Source organism: Manduca sexta, chromosome 11 (assembly GCF_014839805.1).
Source record: "Manduca sexta isolate Smith_Timp_Sample1 chromosome 11, JHU_Msex_v1.0, whole genome shotgun sequence".
NCBI lineage: Eukaryota > Metazoa > Arthropoda > Insecta > Lepidoptera > Sphingidae > Manduca > Manduca sexta.
Window position 1 is genome coordinate 2,233,653 of NC_051125.1, and position 19,828 is coordinate 2,253,480.

Genomic DNA, 19,828 nt, shown 5'->3' on the forward strand with positions numbered 1-19,828 from the left:
TAAAGACATAACTTTAAATAACTTGCTATCTGCGTGAACATTTTCCTTGGCTGAAAATTCATAGAAACGATTTATCGTCTTCGTTAAAAAAACTAAGTACAAAACAATTCGGAGACCACAACATTCTAATACCTAAATAAAGCTAATCTCCTTTCTAAACTGTAGAAGCAAATCTGGTATTCATAATAAATAATGTTCATGACCAGTAATGCACATAAGGAATGTCCATAAACACGTATATTATCAACTAGTAGGGCAATAACAACATACTCAATATAAATTATTAAACGTCGAGATTCCTAGTTGCAATAAAAGCGGCCGCAGAATTGAGTAATTGCAAATTTACAATTTAATTTGGTATGACGTGAGACATCATAATTGTTAGACCTAGGCCACACTGAAACACAATAATACTAATTAACTACATTGTTTGTGGTATCAACTTGGTTTTGTGATAAACTATATTAAGGGGTTAGCTTGAGGTTTCATTGCCAGATCAAGCAACACCAATATTTTATTTTGAATGATTCAGCTACCTGTAGTTTGATTGATTTATTTGTTCTTCAATTTATTAAAATATACACATGATACATTAATTTTTTTATATGATCACAGCATAGTGACGCCACTACACCTCATTGTAAGTTAAGTGTGGTCCAAATTGTAACAAACGAAACATATTTTTAACATATCTAATAACCACATTATCTACAATTGCTAGTCTAAAGAATGCGTGAATTTAAAGAGTAGTTCAATATTCAGATTCACGTGACGAGGAGTTGCGACTTCGGCATCACGTTACTTGTAATATGTTAATTTGACCCGAATTTTTCCACACAATCAACCAGAAGAATACTGATTAATAACATTTTCGTCGCGCGTTGATGCGAAAAACACAGGTAGTTTTCTCGTGACCTTAAATATTTAGCAATTGAAAACAGTTCTCGAAAATAAAATAGTTCTTATGCCCTCAGTAATTTGATGCGGGATCTAAAGCTGTCCATTGTTTTACTTTTAAAAAAAGAACCATGCTGATGACGTCACTTAAGTTATTAATAACTATTCCTCAATCAGCCTCATCATACTAAATATCATACACTAGCGCATAACATATTCCACTGAAATACAGGAAGTCCTTCACCCCAGTTAATTAGGTCTAGAGGTATAACCACGAATTGTAACCTAAGCCTAACTCGCTAGCCGCCGATGTTGACACTTGGTGCGTCTAATCCGCGCGTGCGCAGCATGCCGCCATCCCGCGGCATTACGTGGCACGCGCATGCGTAAACTGACACTTTATATGAACATGTGAGCAGAGCTGTCTATTTATTATACATTATTATTCATAGACCTCGTAACAATTTTATCTTAACACATTAATAGGCTTTGCTCGCGGTACACGTGGAAACTCCTCTTCCGTACTGATATTCCATCTGCACTTTTCCAGTTTAAAATTTGTCCCATAATATGTCAATAAAGAACTTGAAATTTTACTAAACATCGAAATTGGTTTAGCGACTTTTACTTTTACTTCTAACAATCAGCCATTATCTACATAGTTTATATCAGAATTTGCATTTATTTATAATTTACATTATTATCAATATATCATTTTCTTCAGGTTTTATAATGTAGAGGTAGTCGATAGACCTAACGATAATTTTAAATCATGTGAATATACGAAATATGAATCGTGCAATATAATATTCACGAAGATATCTAAAAGCAATAATCATCAGCTTTTTGCAGTACATTACTAAACACAAATCCGTCGAAAGGCATTGCATTCAAAATGATTTGACTCGTTAAGTTGATGTTGCCTTTCGCAGTTACCTTCTTTGAAAACTGATAGGCCACACCAAAAACAACTGATTCACAACAATATGTTATTTAAATCTTATTTATTTGTTAAAATATATGAACAAATGTATTCGACTTTTATTCATAAATGCATAATGCAAACATAAAGTATAGTAATACACATTTAAAGTTAGTAAGTAACAAACTTTACAAAAGATGCGGTCCCTTAAATTACTTGATGTTAAAATTGATGATTGACAAATGTAAAATGGAATCAAAAATTTGAATAAAAGTTTTATCAGAATAACAGTTTCAACTCATCCCTCTTCCCAGTCTAAATTGATTTTCCTGAATGAACTAACTGTTACCTGAAAGGAACTATTTAAAGAAGCATGTCACACTTGCGACTCATAATATTATGTCATTCAAGAGAAAATGTCATAAAACTGATACAATCACTCACCGTAAATGTATTGACGAAATGAAGTTGACACCATTGTAACCATTAAGGTGTGCACATAAAAACTATAGTTGTGTAATGCGTTTTTAAATTATATGTTATGTAGGATATTATCATTAATGGTCTAGTGGCATCTATTTTCATAAATACAGTTCATACTGTACTCAGTGAAGTAACATTGATGGGTGAAATTCTTATTTTGGCACTAATAGTAATATGGAATTGTCTATTCAAAAACACCCATGTCCTACGCACAAGATGGTATTAGAATAGCACCTTATGACTTCACAGGACGCTTCGTTTATTTACTGGCTCGGTACCGTAGTTGTATTACGTACGCGGTACGACCACCGCTCTGATATCCCAAGTTCGAAGTCAGCAAAATGATATTGGATTTTTTTGCCTAATATCAGTCCAGATCCTGGAATTTAAGCCCGATATGGTGATAGGCTTGACACATATCACATCATGAAACACAACACACATATGCCGCGGTAGCACCTTTCTACATAAAGGCATAAGTGTTTGTTTTTTTTTAATTTGTCTATGTACCGATTACAAAAGCAAGAATCAAGTAAGCCATAATGAGCAGTTAGAAGTCGAGTGCTCTGGAATAATTAACACGGTGTTGTGGGCGGCGTGTAATCACTAGGTTTAACACACCCTGTCATTCACTGGACGGATGCTCTGAACACACAATTAAGATGGTGTTGAAACAGAATTTGGTCTTTCACATATCGAAAATATACTTTGTATGTATTGTGGCGAAGGTTGAAATTTCCCTAAAGGGACCCCAACACAACTTATACGTACTAATAATACGCATAAACGCTGTATAAAAGTCGTTCTAGTAATAATTAGATTTTGCATAAATTATGAAAGGAAAGCCAGCAGGAATTGGTTATTGTAATTAAACTAATTTTCCGGATTCTATCGCGGTTTTTTGATTTTTATTTTTCTCCCGACGTTTCGAAGACTTTGCAGCCATAAAAGAAATAAAACACAAAAAACCGCGATAGAATCCGGAAAATTAGTTTAATTTCAATGTCTAACATTCGCGTAAACATAAGAAATCATTATTCAGCAGGAATTGGATTATATGAACCATTCGCCACTTATAGGTAATTGTAAATAAATTGGAATGGAAGATAGCTCAGTTGGGAATGGAAAGGACTGCTGAGTCCAAGGTCCGCAGATCCAAAACCCAAGGCACACACTTCTGACTTTTTAAAACCTACGTGTATCGTTATCAATTATCGTTCGCTTTAACGGTAGATTCATGAGCAACGTACGGATCTGAAAATCTCTATTAGAATAGCTAAGGTATACAAAAACTTCCAACATGCAATAGACCAGAGTGATGATTAAGGCCTCAACTCTCGCAGTAGTACAGGATGTCTGTAACGCAGAGCTGGTATTATTAAAAAAGAATTTAACAATAAATATAACGAAATTAATAAATACGTGCAAAAGAAATACGATGGACAGAAGCTGGTTACGTGAACTTAAACCCAGATCAGCTTGACGGCGCAGCATGGACTAAATATATTAATATTCAAAACCATTTACACCGTTTTACAGGCCTTTATTTAAATTGCAATATTTGAAAATGAATTTCATAACAGTTATCGTCAACCGATTAAAATGAAATTTTGCAAACACATTTAGTTTAGATAACAATGCATGATTATATCAGTGACATTCTAAATCCAATATGGCGGACGGCCCAAGATGATGGACTAATTATATCTTATCCCCTTATTCATAGACGTTTTTTATCCAAGGACGGAGTAATGTTGTGATAACAAGTCTGTTTCTCAGTGCCCAAGTGTCTACGCACTGCGAAGGCTGCCATGCCGTCAGCACTGAAAACAAACAACAAAAAAAAAGTCTATGAATACGAGAGTAAGTTTTCACACAAACTGTGATAATAACGCATACATAATGTACGATATCAAACTTAGATTTCTACCGTAATGTAAATGAAATCTTACACTGATCAATCTAGTTCTGTTGATCTATTTCCGTCTACGTAATTAGTAGGTTGTATTCAAAACTAGAGTAACTCTTATACAATGTAAGCAATTAGATTGCGCTGGATGAACTATACAATCTATTCACTTTCCTATCGGAAGATAAATAGCATTATTTACATGTTTAATGAGGGCTGTGTGTTGCGAAATAGTTAGTACAAATTAATTATTCCGTGCACCAGTGGAATAATTGATATCTGGCATTCCAATTAGATATTGAGAGAATTTCCGTACCTACTCGATGCCATATCTTATAGTATACACCTTGGACTGTTGTTGTTCCTTCGATTCCTGAATCGAGCAATAGATGTTTTTCTAATCCGATTTGACAGTCAATGATTCCATCGAGAGAAATTTGACATCAAACGGCCGGTCAAAAATTAAGATTTTTTTCTTTCATAAAAACCTTCTCCTGACAATAACTAACACAACAAAAAAAAATAGTGAAATCGGTCCAGCCGTTCATGCGTGATGGCGTGACCAAGGGAAATAGTCATTCATTTTAATATATATAGATATAAAATCTCATTATCATTACAACGAATTCCAGACTATGCACATTATTAGTACTTATAAGTCGTGTCGGGTTCCCTTTCGAGAATATTCACCCTTCGCCACTGCAACGCAGCATTAAATCTTTGAAGCTACACAATATGCAGCAGTGGTAAAGGATCCATATAATCGGATTCCTGTCGGCTTCCCTTTTGAGCTTTATGTAAAATCTATCATTAGAACGATTTACAGATCATATTCATGCATAAAAATATATTTAACACCCCTGTATTAAATACTGCCCCACTGCTGAGCACGGGCCTCCTCTACTACTGAGAGGGATAAGGCCTTAGTCCACCACGCTGGCTTATTGCGGATTGGTAGACTTCACACACCCTCTAAATTACTATAGAGAATTTCTCAAGCATGCAGATTTCCTCACAATGTTTTCCTTCACAAAGGCAAATATGGAAGATGAGAAGACTCTATTTATGCATATTAGTACCTATATGTTGGTTTACCTTTCAGAAAACTTCACCCTTGGTCACTAATATGCAGACACCTAGCCGAGTTCCCACGCTAGTAGTAATCGAAGTCTAATGTTCCTTTCAGATATATTTGCTCTTCTATATATTTTTAACTAGCTTTTGCTCGCAGCTTCGCCCGCGTGAAGGAATTTTCCGGGATACATTTTTGTTCCAGCTTATATGATATGTATCGTTATATTATGACCAAATTACACAAAATTAGTATAAATTGTAGTCTATGTGTTATTCTGATGTATACCCAATATTACTGTAAAGTTTCATCCAAGTCCGTTTAGTAGTTATTCCGTGAAAGAGGAACAAACATACATACATCCATCCTCACAAACTTTCGCATTTATACTATTAGTAAGATATAAGTATTTAGACTATTTATCGAACTAGGTTAAATTGCTTGAACGATTCATAAGTTTGATTAAATGAGTATTATCTATTCTAATATTACAAAGAGGAAAAGGTTGTTTGTAGGTTTGCAGAGGCTAATATTTTGAATGATTAAATCGATTTTGATATTTATTTTACTAATGTGAAGTTACAATACTCTTGACTGCCATAGGTTTGTACTTGTTATTCTGGGAAAATATTTATCCCACAAAAGCTTTTGCACGCGCACGGAGCTCGGGTAAAAGCTATTCTAGATATAAAGCTCGATATTTCTATAGTAAAAGTTTGTTGCATTGTGAGGCTTAGTGTTGTGTAACTCTGGACTAGAACATTATAAATTCTATATCCAGATAAATTATTTTTTTGTGTGGGTTTTGTATTATTTTTCCAGGATTCCCTGAAAGAATGCAAGTGAAGATTAATTCAGACTCATTAAGACGTATTTTCCACTAACATACTAAAATATAGTTCGTCTGCCTTATTTGCCTTGGATACAGAAACTATTCAAAAGATCTATATCGGCTATATTTGCATATCGTAGACCGTCTTACAGCTAACCAACAAACATTAACCGCTTATCTAACCTTTACTTAAATGACAAGAACACAAATAATCCAGAATCTGATATTAGTTATTACCGATCGTCCCCAATATGACCTAGACCTCATTTCCAAGACATCCGTAAACATCAACGTCCGAACTAATTAATATGCAAAAACAATAAAAACAAAAGTCCTTGACGTCCAACAGTGAAAAGTAGACCGTCCACGCATTCTTCGGGTGTCAGGAGATCAAAATTACAAATCGAAAACGTTACTTAAAACTAGGAGCAAACAGTCCAAAATCAATAAAACCAACTAAAGTACTTACGATATTTTAAATGGCTAATTCTAGTTCCAAGGAGCTGTGGGAACCAATGTCCCTTTCAAATGGTTATTTATTGTCTTAATAATGAGTTGGAAGCTAGATAAGTCAATGCAAAGCGACCTAATGTAAGCTAAATTAAGGAAATTGGTCCGAATACCAAGTAGAGAGTGAACGTGGCGAAATCACAGTTAAACGGGTATTGATCAAAAACGGTGTGCGTAGTTACGCGATCCGATATTACAAAACGATTTATCCGGATAAAACGATTACCGAAGGCGTTGCCTATATTTAGAAATGGCTATTAGTTATACAAATCTAATGATTTCTGTATATAATATATTTATTATCTCTAAGACCAAAGCGATAGCCTAGTTAGTTGTGGAACGGACTAACTAATAAGACTGAACATCTCATGTCTCTGGATATAATTCAAGGTGTTTGTTTGTTGGATGGTGTTTCTACTGTTCAATCACCCATAGGTGATCGTATTGCTTACCATCAGGCGAACAGCAAGCTCATCTCGTCATTCAAAGAAATTTAAAAAATAAACGAAATAAATTTTCTAGTGTTCTAGTGCTAGTTTAGTATTCATTGAATTATTCCCAAAATCTCCGGAATACTTTCCGGTAGACAACGGCTTGGGTTTACCTCTTGCATTGCTTGAGTCCATACGCGGCGGATGCCTTTTACCATCAAGCGAACCGCTTGCTCATTTGCCTTTTTTTGTTTCGTAGTAAAAGTACCTACCTTCCATGCTGCCGCCCAACCCGAGGGTCACCTAAATGTGCAAAAGCGCACGATGTACACTAAAGGTGGACAACTCCTGCTGCCCGCCGACAACCCCCCGATGGCCCCTATTGGTCGCCTCTTACGACAGGCAGGAGATACCGTGGTGGAATTCTCGAAGCGCCACCAACCCACAAGTTTGCCTACTAAGACAATAAAAAAACCTATATCGTATAGTTAATTAAAAGCAGATCAAACTAAACACAGTATGTTGGCAAGCACCGTGTGACCGGCGCATAGTCGAACTATCTCAGAACCGATCGCCGCACTTTGATGCAAGGATTGCTGTCTCATTGTCTTACATAACGACATCCTTGCATCCTTCGGCGGTGTTTCAAGGCGCGTATCGAACGCCGTGAATGAATGGCGAAATTTTTATGTAAATTCTAGTCAACTTTACGTTTACAACTCACGCTGTGTTGAAATGTTCGCAACAAAAGTCAACGAACAATATATTTATTAGAAAAAAGGGGAAAATAATTATAATATATTTCAAAAACAGCTTTGTGTTATGGTGTTCATGCTATGTTTGGAGTTGTCATGACGGGATCACCAATTTTGGGTGGGTTGAGTGTATGAAGAATAGGTTAGTTATTTTTTTGAGGCAACACTCTATTTTTATAGTACGCTGGCGAGTTTAAAAATGTATTCAAATATCAAAAATAAATTGGCAAAGAGAATCGGAAAATTATTCTTGTTTTTACATTGGTATTTTTATTCATTATATTTTCTGCAATTGTGTACGGACGTTTTATTTAATGTGAATAATACCCCACAAGTGAAATTATGTTCACTGTGCATCATATAGTGTCTGTTGGAAGTCTCTATTTATATTAAATTAAACCAAGAAATAAACTGTAGCAATTTGCCTACATTATTCTGAGCGAACACGACTAACTTAACAACGCTAAACAAACTTGCATATAAAACATCAACCATGCAATTATCAATACATATCGCTACACTATCGCATACACAAAACCATAATTTAGCATAACCGATTAGCGCTTTCATAGTTTTTAAACTCATATTCGCATGCTAATTTGTAACTACTATCAAACAAGTTACCATGACAGCATATAGCAACTGTTAAAAAGCGATTTCCATGCAGCATTCGAACACAGGAAGCCTTCAAAGTGCACCATCAAAGTTGCCGCACAGTCCTCACTCACACTAAATGAATCATGTATTTATCAACTAGGAGATATACGCTCCTTCTTCTGCGTAATAATCTTTCTCCGAATAAAATCCTCGGTGATAACATTTACGAGATAAAATAGCATTACAAGTTAACGTTAAGATCCCTAAACGGATTTGAATGAAATTTGCCTCTCAATAGACCATATCCTGGATTGTTAAGGTTAATTTTTGTCCCGATAAAGTATCATCATCATCATCAGCCGCAGGTTGACCACTGCTGAACATGGGCCTCCCCTAAAGATTTCCAGATCAACCTATTGAAAGCGGCCCACATCCAGCAACCTACAGCGACTTTTATGAGGTCATCTATCCACCTTGCGGGTGGACGTCTGACGCTGCGCTTGCCAGTTCATGGCCTCCACTCCAGAACCTTCTTGCCCCATGGGGCATGTAAAGTATACAGCGGTACTTTTACACTGCAAATAATCACGTAGAGCCACGAGTATCGTCTCATTGACATATTAGTAAGACTAGCATTTGCTCGAAGCTTTACCCGCAAGAAAAAATCTTGGATCCATTTTTTCGGAAACACCCGCTACATATATTGCCGGGATAGAAAGTAGCCTATGTCCTTCCTAGAGTTTCAAACCATCTCCATGCCAAATTACATCGAAATCCGCGTTGCATAGTTTTTTAATTTACCGCGTTTAGGCAGGCAGACAGATGCGACGGGAGACTGCTTTATTATATACTTTTTAGAACTTTTTAAAGGCCACAGTCCATCATACATGATTATTGCATAACTTTAACCATTTACTCACGTCAGCGCAGGCAACAGAAGCTCTCAAAAGGAATATAATTTTTCCCAGTTTTTGCAACATTTTTTATTAAAGTTCCGCTCCTATTGGTCATAGCGTGATGTTATGGCCTTCCTCGATAAATAGGCTTCCTAACACTAAAAGAATTTCAATCGAACCAGTAGCACCACCAACCACAGATTAGCGCGTTCAAACAAACAAACTCTTCAGTTTTATATAATAGTATAGATTAAAAGTCTTCTCAGCTAACTGTCAGGTGCGAATAGTATGCAAAAATGCAGTTAAGTAATGTATTACTCGTGGAAATCCCGAGGCCTTATACGAAGCTCACGTCCATTCACGTCTGACGTGTGACGTCGATGCACGTTTTATACTAAACATTCGTGTTTTGACAAACAGCAAGCGTTTTAGACGTATCATTCTAGGAAATGTGTTTGAGTAGCACAGTAGGCGAATCAGAGTCAAATAAAAATGACGTATCTGATAGATAAGTCTATCGCTAAGATTTGTTTACTGCTTTGAATGATGAGTCGAGCTTGCCGTTCGCCTGATGGTAAGCGATACGACAGCTCATAAACAGTAGAAACACTATCCAACACTTTTTACAAAGTATTGTTTGGTATTCCACTGCCTTCGCCATCCTGAGACACGGAATGTTAACTCTTATTATATCCGGACAAATTGATAAGTCGTTCCCGTAATTTTGTTGTTTCTTATTAGCGTTAACGATTATAGAAAGGCATCTTAGCTACGGTCGCAGATATAGGTACGACATGTTAAATTCGGATGCAAATTACATAAAAACTAATACTATTATAAAGGACAGACTAAAGACAGTAAAGGAGAATTGTATCTCAGTCCTTCAACTATCTCTACTCTCAGGTTAATAGATAGTTTTACAAATATAAGTCTGATACACGTCTATATTACTAAGCAAGTTTTGATGCGAAACAAAAATCGATAAAATTTCCGTATTCCGAACAATCGATATTAATCGATTTCAAATCGCCTTTACGCTACCTCCTACTTTACGCAAACAAAGGTCTGGAAACTGGTGCACGATATTGCACAAGCGTCTGGTCTCACCACGAATCCTTAAACTGGACAATGGCACGTAACACAGCTATAAAGTTACGTATTGTTCCACTGATACATAGATTATATAATTGCTTTTATTTATGAGGCTTGAGATTGATATGCAGGTATATCCAGTATTTCACACTTCATTGTTATTTATTACAAGACGGAATCTGTATTGGGTTCAACTGAAAATCAGCGCTTCAGTTCACGCTGTAGCATTAAGCTGAGCTGGATCCATTTTAGTTTTGGTTTTTCCCTTTTGATCATTATTTTTTTATTTCTCTTGTATTAATGTAGTTTTAATTTCGTTCTTATTATATTATTTGCTTTGTTTTTTCGTTTATATTATGTTACTAAAACCAAATAAAATATTTCTTTCTTTCTAGATATAAGTACTGTATTGCATAGACTAATCATAACATCCCAACGTTGGGCAAGGGCCTCCTTAAAATCCTTTAATGCATCAGTCGCTAGCCTGGTGACTTCTGGTCCAGGGTTACTAATTTGTGAAACCCTGACATTAATAGGTGTAAAAATAAAATGTAACACATATCATAATAAGTCTTCCTATTGTTTCAATAGTTAGAGATTACGCGTCACAAACTTACAAAACCTTTTTTTAATCGCATTTTCATTACTCTTAGCGAAATGAGATCATTAAAGCGGATACTAACTAGTCTTTATCTTATCAACCTTTCCGGAATACAGCTCATAATTTACGAGATCCATATTTTTGTCTCCATAACTTGATATGATATAATGCGAAATGACGTAATCAAATCATCTTCCATAAACTGAATAACAACCAGTCCAAACTGGAGTGATTTGAAAGATGGTTGTCGGAACAAGTTCAATTTAACTTTCTAGTTAACCCGGCGAGCGTGTGGCGGGGTATGTCATACCCCCCATGTTAATTACTGGCGTATATTTTTTGTGCCTGACTTTCAAACTTATAGTCTCTTTGAGTAGCTGGAGTTACAGGGTTGCGGAAGGTAATAGTGGGGTGATCACAGTGTCGCGGCAACCTGCATTCGAGTTACACGCTAGCAAACTGAGTTCGGGTACGTGATACCCCGCCTCATAGCTGGTGTGACAAAAACTAAAATTGCTTTTTCTGCTATTTTAACTTATTTTCTTTGTTTAATTGTAGATTTTAATAGAAAATGGATGTTGAAAATAGAAAAAAACAACTTCGGTCTATGATAGAAGATGTACTTACTAGAACAGGGTTTCGCAAACTTTTATTTAGTGCGGACCACTAATGCCACCTTATGCGACCTTTTTTGCGACCAAAGTCGTAATGTTTGGGTTGATGTTGTTCAGTTGGATTCTTAAATTTGTTTTTACTAGCAGTTTACTTCTGTATTTATTTTTAGATATACAAGAGTGCAAAAGCGTGCACTTTATAGTTTTTCTTTTAACTTTTATTTTACTTGCGGATCCCCTGAGAGGGGCCCACGGGCCCCCAGGGGTCCTATGTTTCGTGAAAATCAGGGCAAAGACACTAAATGGACCGATTTCATCCGTAACTTAGGCTTGGCTTTAGTTTACGAACACCTGAAGATGTGAAATGACAATAAATATATATTTCGATTTATATACGTCACAGAATTTCTTCCCAGATCAACGAATCACTTTCATCGACTCAAAATGTTCCTGGTCATTTTATTAGATGTAGAGATTACCCCAACAAAAATAATCATAAGACAAAATACTCATGAACAAGCTGAGGAAAGGCTATTAGTGTGGAGCATGCAATGTTTTTTTGCAAAAACTGCACAGATTTTATCTCCAGTTCCTAAGATGTTCCTAAATTTTTTGTGATTTTGTTTAGTTTATAAAGAAAATTATTTCATATTCTATCATACGATTAAGTTTTTTTTATCATAAAACTGGTTTTACTTCAGTTCCTTTTAGTTTTTAAGAGACTGAAAGTGTTTGTTTGAAATTCAAAGTGACTTATTTCCATCGAGGTAAAAAAATAAAATTGTTAAAATGGCGCGATTGTTTTATTTCCAATGCGTTATGATGGTATTGTCTTATTATACCAAAAATAAATAGTATAATACTTCTTCAGAAACAAGTTTTATAGCCAATTTTTTTAAGGGGTATGTCATACCCTGCCTCATACTTCTTGTTACATTTTTTCACCACATGCTCGCCGGGTTAAGTTCCTTAACGTTTGACGTGCCTATTGCCCTGGTTTCTTTGTTTCAATATTGCATAAGGGTAGTTCGTTAGAAAAAATACTCCAATGTACTTGCTACAAATTTGACGGGGCGAACTACGTATCAAACAGGGGTACCTTGCCCCACTCTGACACTAAACTTTAGTGAGACACTAGCGCCCTTATCGAACGTTAATTTTTCATTTATGATTATAACTGTCCATTTTTGTCGTCAAGCATCAGTGTGATAGCATTTGTACTCGACTAGATGTAGGTCATAGCCAAAATTATAAAAAAAGTTTAAAGAATATATATATATATATATATATATATCAATTTAAGGTTTTTAGGCATTATTTACTATTCAAGAATTGATAAAATTATCATTTACAGTCCCCTCATTGATCTAGTACCAGCGTATTTGGGAAGTACAGTAAGGTCCTGTATTTGATTCTCAAGTAAGGCAAAATAGTGAATTTTTCAACTCAAAAAGATATAATTTATAAATAAAATATCATACTCTACATATTAACCAGAAAGCTTTCTTAAAATAAGGTAACCCGCAAACGCTGCCTTATCGAAAAACACTGCACTACTATCTAAGCACTATAAACACAGTTAAACACAATAATTACAAGCCCTATCCTGCGTTACGTCACTGCCCACCGTAGATCGGCGTCGGCGCACGCACTTTGCGCAACGCCATAATAGATTACCGGCCGACATCCTGAAACCTCTTGTTGAAACCTGGTTTACGCTTTTGAATGAGATCAGTTTGTGTTACGAATTAAATTCCAATTCATATTGTATCTGTTTATACTAGACTAGCTTTTGGCCGCGGTTCCGCTCCTCCATTCCCGATGTAAATAGTAGCCAATACTTAAATATAATGCTGGTTAGTGAAAAAGAATTTGATATTTTTTTTCATGTTTATATAATAGATAATATGTTACACTGTAACCCCCTTATTCATAGACGTTTTTTATCGAACGACCAAGTAAAGCTGTGATAACAAGTCTGTTTCTCAGTGCTGACGGCATGGCGGTCTTCTCAGTGCGTAGACATAGGGCCGTTGTGATTGGCTAATATTGAGATACAACAATAATAGCCAATCACAACGGCCCTATGTCTGTTTCTTAGTGCCGTTGGGCACTGAAAAACAGACTTGTTATCACAGCTTTACTCCGTCCTTAGATAAAAAACGTTTATGAATAAGGGGGTAAGTGTATAAGACTCTAAAACTAAATTATTAAAAAAAACTATTCTCCTATTCATATCTAAAATGTTCCCAGCCTTTCATATCATCACAAATCCTCAGATATCTGAAAAGACGAGAATGTCCGTTCCATTAAAGTCATAGATTCAAGTTATGATCTCTACCTATCCACCTGCTCGGCGTGTGCATCAGCCACGCCTACGTTCACTAAGCATCGTAGCAATAACAGTACAAATTCACGCTATTGTTTTAGTTAACAAATGTCACCTTTAACAATGTTACGAAAACGTGTCACGGATACTGGAAGTAAATGCGAAGAAACAATAATTCTGAACTACCGAAGCATGATTAACTTTGAAAGAAAACACACATTGTATTTAACATAGCATACTACAGAGAGGGTATTAACATACTGTATTATATACTGTCCCTCTGCTGGACACGGACCTCCTCTGCTACTGAAAGGGATTAAGGCATAGTCCACCACGCTGGCCTAGGGCGGATTGGTTGACTTCTAACACCATCAAAATTCCTATAGAGAACTTGGCAGGTATGCAGATTTCCTCACGATGTTTTCCTTCACCGTTAAAGCAAGCGATAATTTACAAAGAATACACAATGTTTTTTTTAGAAAAGTCAAACGTATGTGCCCTTGGATTGTGAACCTGTGGACATTTGTCTCGATAGTCCGTCAGTTATAATATGACATAGCTTCACTTTCAAAAAAAACAAACACACATCACGTATTTATCCATGAAGGGGTATGCAGAGGCACAACCAGGGCACCCACTTTTCGCCAAGTGTATTCCGTCCCAGGATGTGATAGGGGGCGAGCCTATCGCCATATCAGGCACAAATTTCAGACTCCGGGCTGATACTAAACAGAAAAACCCAAATATCAGAATCACGACGCGAGATTCGAACCCACCTCAGAGCGCTGCCCTACCACGCATGCAGTACAACTACGCCACCGAGAGTCACTTTCAACAATGAAATAAAATATTAACCAATAGGATTTCTTAAAATATAATTCCATATCATATAAGTGGTCATGCAATATCAACTTTGCAATAAGTGATTTTTCTTTATCATCAATTTGTTAGGCACGCGTCGATAGACCTAGTTGAAGTGTCGCAATCGTTGATGTTTCCATCCTCTCCCCGTGGCTGTCCTGAGTCGAGGTTTGTAACCCGTTAGTGGGTTGCCCACAGGTCACTTAATTTTCAAAGGTTGCGAGCGCCTAAAGGCTCACCCGAAACTCCGGTTTGTTCGTAAGCCGACCTTTATCCGGCTAATAAACGTAGGAAATAAAAAAAGAAATTGAAGTGTTCCAGTAATAATATTTGTTGCCTATACTTAACATTTTTTTATTACTGCTTTGAATAACGAGACGAGCCTGCCATTCGCCTGATGGTAAGCGATACGACCGCCCATCAACAGTAGAAACACCATTCAACACTTTGAATTACAAAGTATTGTTTGATTCCGAAATAGAGTATCTCCACTTCACCAGATACTTAAGCTTGTTAAAAAAAAAATCAGGTTATAAAATTATTTAGTAACCTTACCTAAAAAGATAATTACTAACTATTTCGTTATATTTGTAATTTAAATACGAATTCCAACAAACGAGATGTCATTAAGCATACACATGTAGCAAAAACTTAGTAACGTGTGGTGCATCCGACTGCTTGTTTGATGTATAATTTTATAACCCGCTAGATTTTACACGCGGGTTCGTCCACCTAGTAAACAAAACCAAATTTATGTACTTAGCCCCTTTCGATAATCGAACTAACGATCTCAGAGTTCATAGCCCAAATACGTACTACGCTAGTCGTAGCGTAGTACGTATATGTGTCTTCTCGGATATGTGTCTCGACACATATCCGAGAATTCTCGTCTTATGCAATCGGATAATTTTAATTAAGTTAAAACGGTTTATATTTAAAAGGCCTGATTAACTTCCCTTTGACAATTTCATACTTTGCTAGACCATTACAAACAAGATCCCAGATCGTTCAAAACTCGTAATTGATCAATAAAGTTGGTGCAATTTTAATATCTGTGTTTTGAAACGTAATGTTATTTGTTCCCGCGTCAGACGGGAGGTATACTTCGCTAGACACTATCTCTGAATGGACTGTGTTACGGACGTAGTTCGGAATAGGGCATTATGGATAATATCTTAGATTTCTTAGTCTAGTGGTAGCATTAATGCGTTTTATGGCGGGAGGATTAAATTAATTTTTATATAAACTTGAGTCTTGATGGTATAATTTTTAAATAATTTTTCGTGTGTTTTTATACTACAATAGACATAAATCAAATTAAAATCTACACAATATTCTTGTACAGCCTATATTCAAAGGATATCGAGTTAACGGCTGACCCCTCCTTGGATAGAGAAACGGAGAAAATGATGTCTACGACGCTTCCTCTATAGGATTTCGTACAGAGAAATTAATCTCTTTCGTATTGATTTAAAATATAATGGTCTTATTCATAATAACACTATCAGAATTATCGGAACTTTATCTGGGCGTTATCAGAGGCATGTAAAAAATTTGTATTCATAATGGTTCAATTGCGCTAAAAGTCCCCGATAAAGATGCTTTGATTTATCGAGCCTGACGCCCGTCTTTACACCTATTTTAAGCGTTCGATATCAAAAAAATGGCTGATGTCGGTCAGCTGTTTCGTGTTTGACGCTTGTTGCCAAAGTCAGTCTGTACTTAGAAGTAAACAACATTTCGACCGTGTAGCCCATAATTTTCGTTTCAAGAAGTAATTTTATTTAGTTACGTATTAAAAATGCAAGCTAGGCTGCTTTAGGTAGAAAAATGTGTCGTCAGAAATTCGATCCGTTTTCTCTGGATAATGATGAATTCCGTAAACGGTATCATTTTTCCAAACATACGGCTGCATTTATAAGTGACTGATAGTCCGCCAAGAGTTGCAGCTTCACCGTATAGGTTGTGGCAGATCACCAGAATTGCAAGTATTAGTTAACTGCATTGACATGTTGGAATCGTCATGAGGTAAGTTAATCCTATTCCATATTTATACAGACTTCGGTAAGTACGTATACCTAATGATGAGCTACTTTTAGATTCGTTTTCTTAATAGATGCAAGATGTTGCAGACCTCTATGGATTATCTTAAGCCACTACCAGTGGTATATGAGAGTGGAGCGTGCGCTCGTATTACATGCTGCAGATTATATTTATGCTCCACTTCTTTTCAGAGGAACCCTTGTTAAGGCTAGAATTTCACCATGTAAAAGAATTCCCATATATAATTGGTTGTATTTATTACACCCATATAAAATTTAAAAATATGGTTGTGATGCAGCCTAATATTATATAGAAAAGGATATTATTCCCTCAATGTTGTTGTTCAGGTAAGATTTTCGGGAATATGTAAAGTTATAAATTAATTTAGGTCTACTTCATTGCATAAACTAAACTCAAGAATTGTTGTAGGTGACTTGTGATGCTAATCTTCAGATCAGAGATATTGTTAGATGGCAAAGCAGCACTCATAACTCCCGGATATTGCAACAAGAACTTTGGTGTGTGGAAACAGCATTTTCAATGTCTGTTCCATAGCATATCTAAAATTTGGCAATGTGAAGACTACTATTATGGCTCTTGCAGTGTTGCACAACATTGCAATTGCTCAAAGAGAGATATATGCCACAGAAAAGTGTGTCCGATACTGAAGAGGTGTCAGAATCAACTATAATTATCATCATTGACCCAAAATCTAGACTAATGTTGTTCACACTGAAAGGTAACTAATTATACAACATAATTAAAGTTAGTCATTGTCATTTATTTTTATAAAATTTATATTTTTCTTTCATTAATATATCAGTTTTATTTTTTTTATATCACTGGAGCTCATTGTCCATCTGAATAGCATGCAACTCTTTCCTGTGTTGCACTTCTACTGTTGCAATTTATTCTGCAGATGTGGGACAAACCTGAAATTATGCAATGTATAAGCATTCAACATAATATTGAAATAAAAAAAATATTTATTCAAATATACATTAGTATCCCACAGGATTATAGCATAAAATTTAAATTACTTAATGATGATTAATTAATACCTCCCTTATATTTCCAGGTGGAGGTGGATTATAGTATACTAATGCATCATATGCATGCCTTAATCTGTGTACTGAACAAATTTTACATCATATTTGATTATATGTTAACTTGTCATAAGAGCCTTTTATATGCCTACGTGATAAATAAAGGTTTTTATTTATTTTATTTGTTATTTTAATCAATAAAGACCTCAAAAATATTTTTTACTTTTGACCTACCTAATACAACAGTATCCCTACATGATTATAGCATAAAACGGATACATACATATCTCCTTTATATTTTCTACTGGAAGTGGGGTCTGAGGAGGCACAATGAGCATGATCTAAAAAATAAAATTGATTTATTCCTTTTATATTTCATTGTGCTGTTTTAACTTTTTTATTTGTGCTGAATGCCACCAGGGTACATAATCACTATTGTATATTATCCTAATATTTTTTTTATATGAATATTTTAAGGATGGCTATCATAGTGCGTATGTCCAACCATTTTAGCGCAATTTCCTGCATGCGTTCTTCCAAGTTTTACAATGAATTTTGAGAACATCAAATAAATCTTCCTCTTGTATTTATTTTGTTTACTTTTTTGACAAATGCCATTGTGACAATGACAAAAAATTTTTTTTATTGTCTGTTTCTAGAGACAAAACTTGGTAGTAATTGGTAGAACTTATTTTAATTATTTTTTTTCAACGAAATGGCAACATTGTGCACATTTAAAGGCCTTTTTGTTATCGGAGGTTTATGAAACCATTATGAATAAGAAATTTTATCGAAGGTTCGATAAGCTTATAGGACGTTTTAACTATTTGCGATTTATACCTTCGATAAGGGTTTTATTATGAATAAGACCATATGTCTATAAAGACTTGCTATGAAGTGTATGACTATGACGTATGATTCCGTATTTCTTATAATAGCAACGCGCAAAGAGATTTACTTAGATTTTGGGTCGACTATTCTATGCGAATCTAGAAAAAAAATTGATTGAATTGAATTGATGTGTTTTAATAATATGTGGTACTAAGATTTAAAGTACAAACACAGAATAGTTTCTATAAACTACTAAAGCAGTCCGCGTCCTATTAAATACAATGTATAAATGAGTGTGGGATCATCGGAGTTGTGTTTTTAAACTCAATACATATGTTAATACACTCATATTGCGATTTCGATAAAACCATCAATGCAATAAACTTTGGAACATCGCCAGAAGCAATGTACTGTTTCAACTTATTACAGAATAATGATATTTAAATTGTTAGTTAAATGTATTCACTTTATGTAGTACGTAATAAATGCAAAGAAAAACGTAAAGTTGGATGCCCTGTGTGAAGAATATATTTTAAACTCGTAAAAATCACGTGACTGTTCTAAATTTAAATATTTTTTTTTCTTTTTGTATACCTAGTCTTGCCATAAATATTGTAATAAAGAAAAAAGAAAATTGTTAACTGCAAATAACATTTATTACTTTTACAGTGTGTCAGTTTAATACATAAATATAAAACAATTAAAAATATAAAAAGCTTATTCGAAGTGGTCTCCATTGGCTGCAATACAGTCCTTTAAACGATGAGGCCAGTTATCAATAGAAGCACGCACTCTTTCCATGGGAAAATTCTTCACTGCCAATCGTATAGATTGTTTTAGGGACTCCAAATTATCATGGCGTTTAGAGCAAGCTGTACTCTCTAAAACTGACCACAAATCATAATCCAGCGGATTAAGATCGGGACTAGACGACGGCCAGTCTTCAGCTCTGATGAAGTCCGAAACGTTCGATTCCAACCAAGACTGCGTGGACCGAGCTTTATGACCCGGCGCCGAGTCTTGCTGGAAGGACCATACTTGGTTATTGAACATGGTGATGTTAAGGGGCTTAACTACCTTCTCAAGAATGGTATCTTGATACACTTG

General features: G+C 35.5%; 1 long non-coding RNA gene across 1 annotated transcript; it reads left to right on the forward strand.

The window, feature by feature from the left end:
* Window positions 1–17,048: 17,048 nt before the first annotated feature.
* LOC115454871 lies at window positions 17,049–18,180 on the forward strand. Its single transcript, XR_003939711.2, has 3 exons — window positions 17,049–17,191; window positions 17,274–17,583; window positions 17,923–18,180. It is a non-coding gene; the product is annotated as an uncharacterized LOC115454871 (long non-coding RNA).
* Window positions 18,181–19,828: the final 1,648 nt, after the last annotated feature.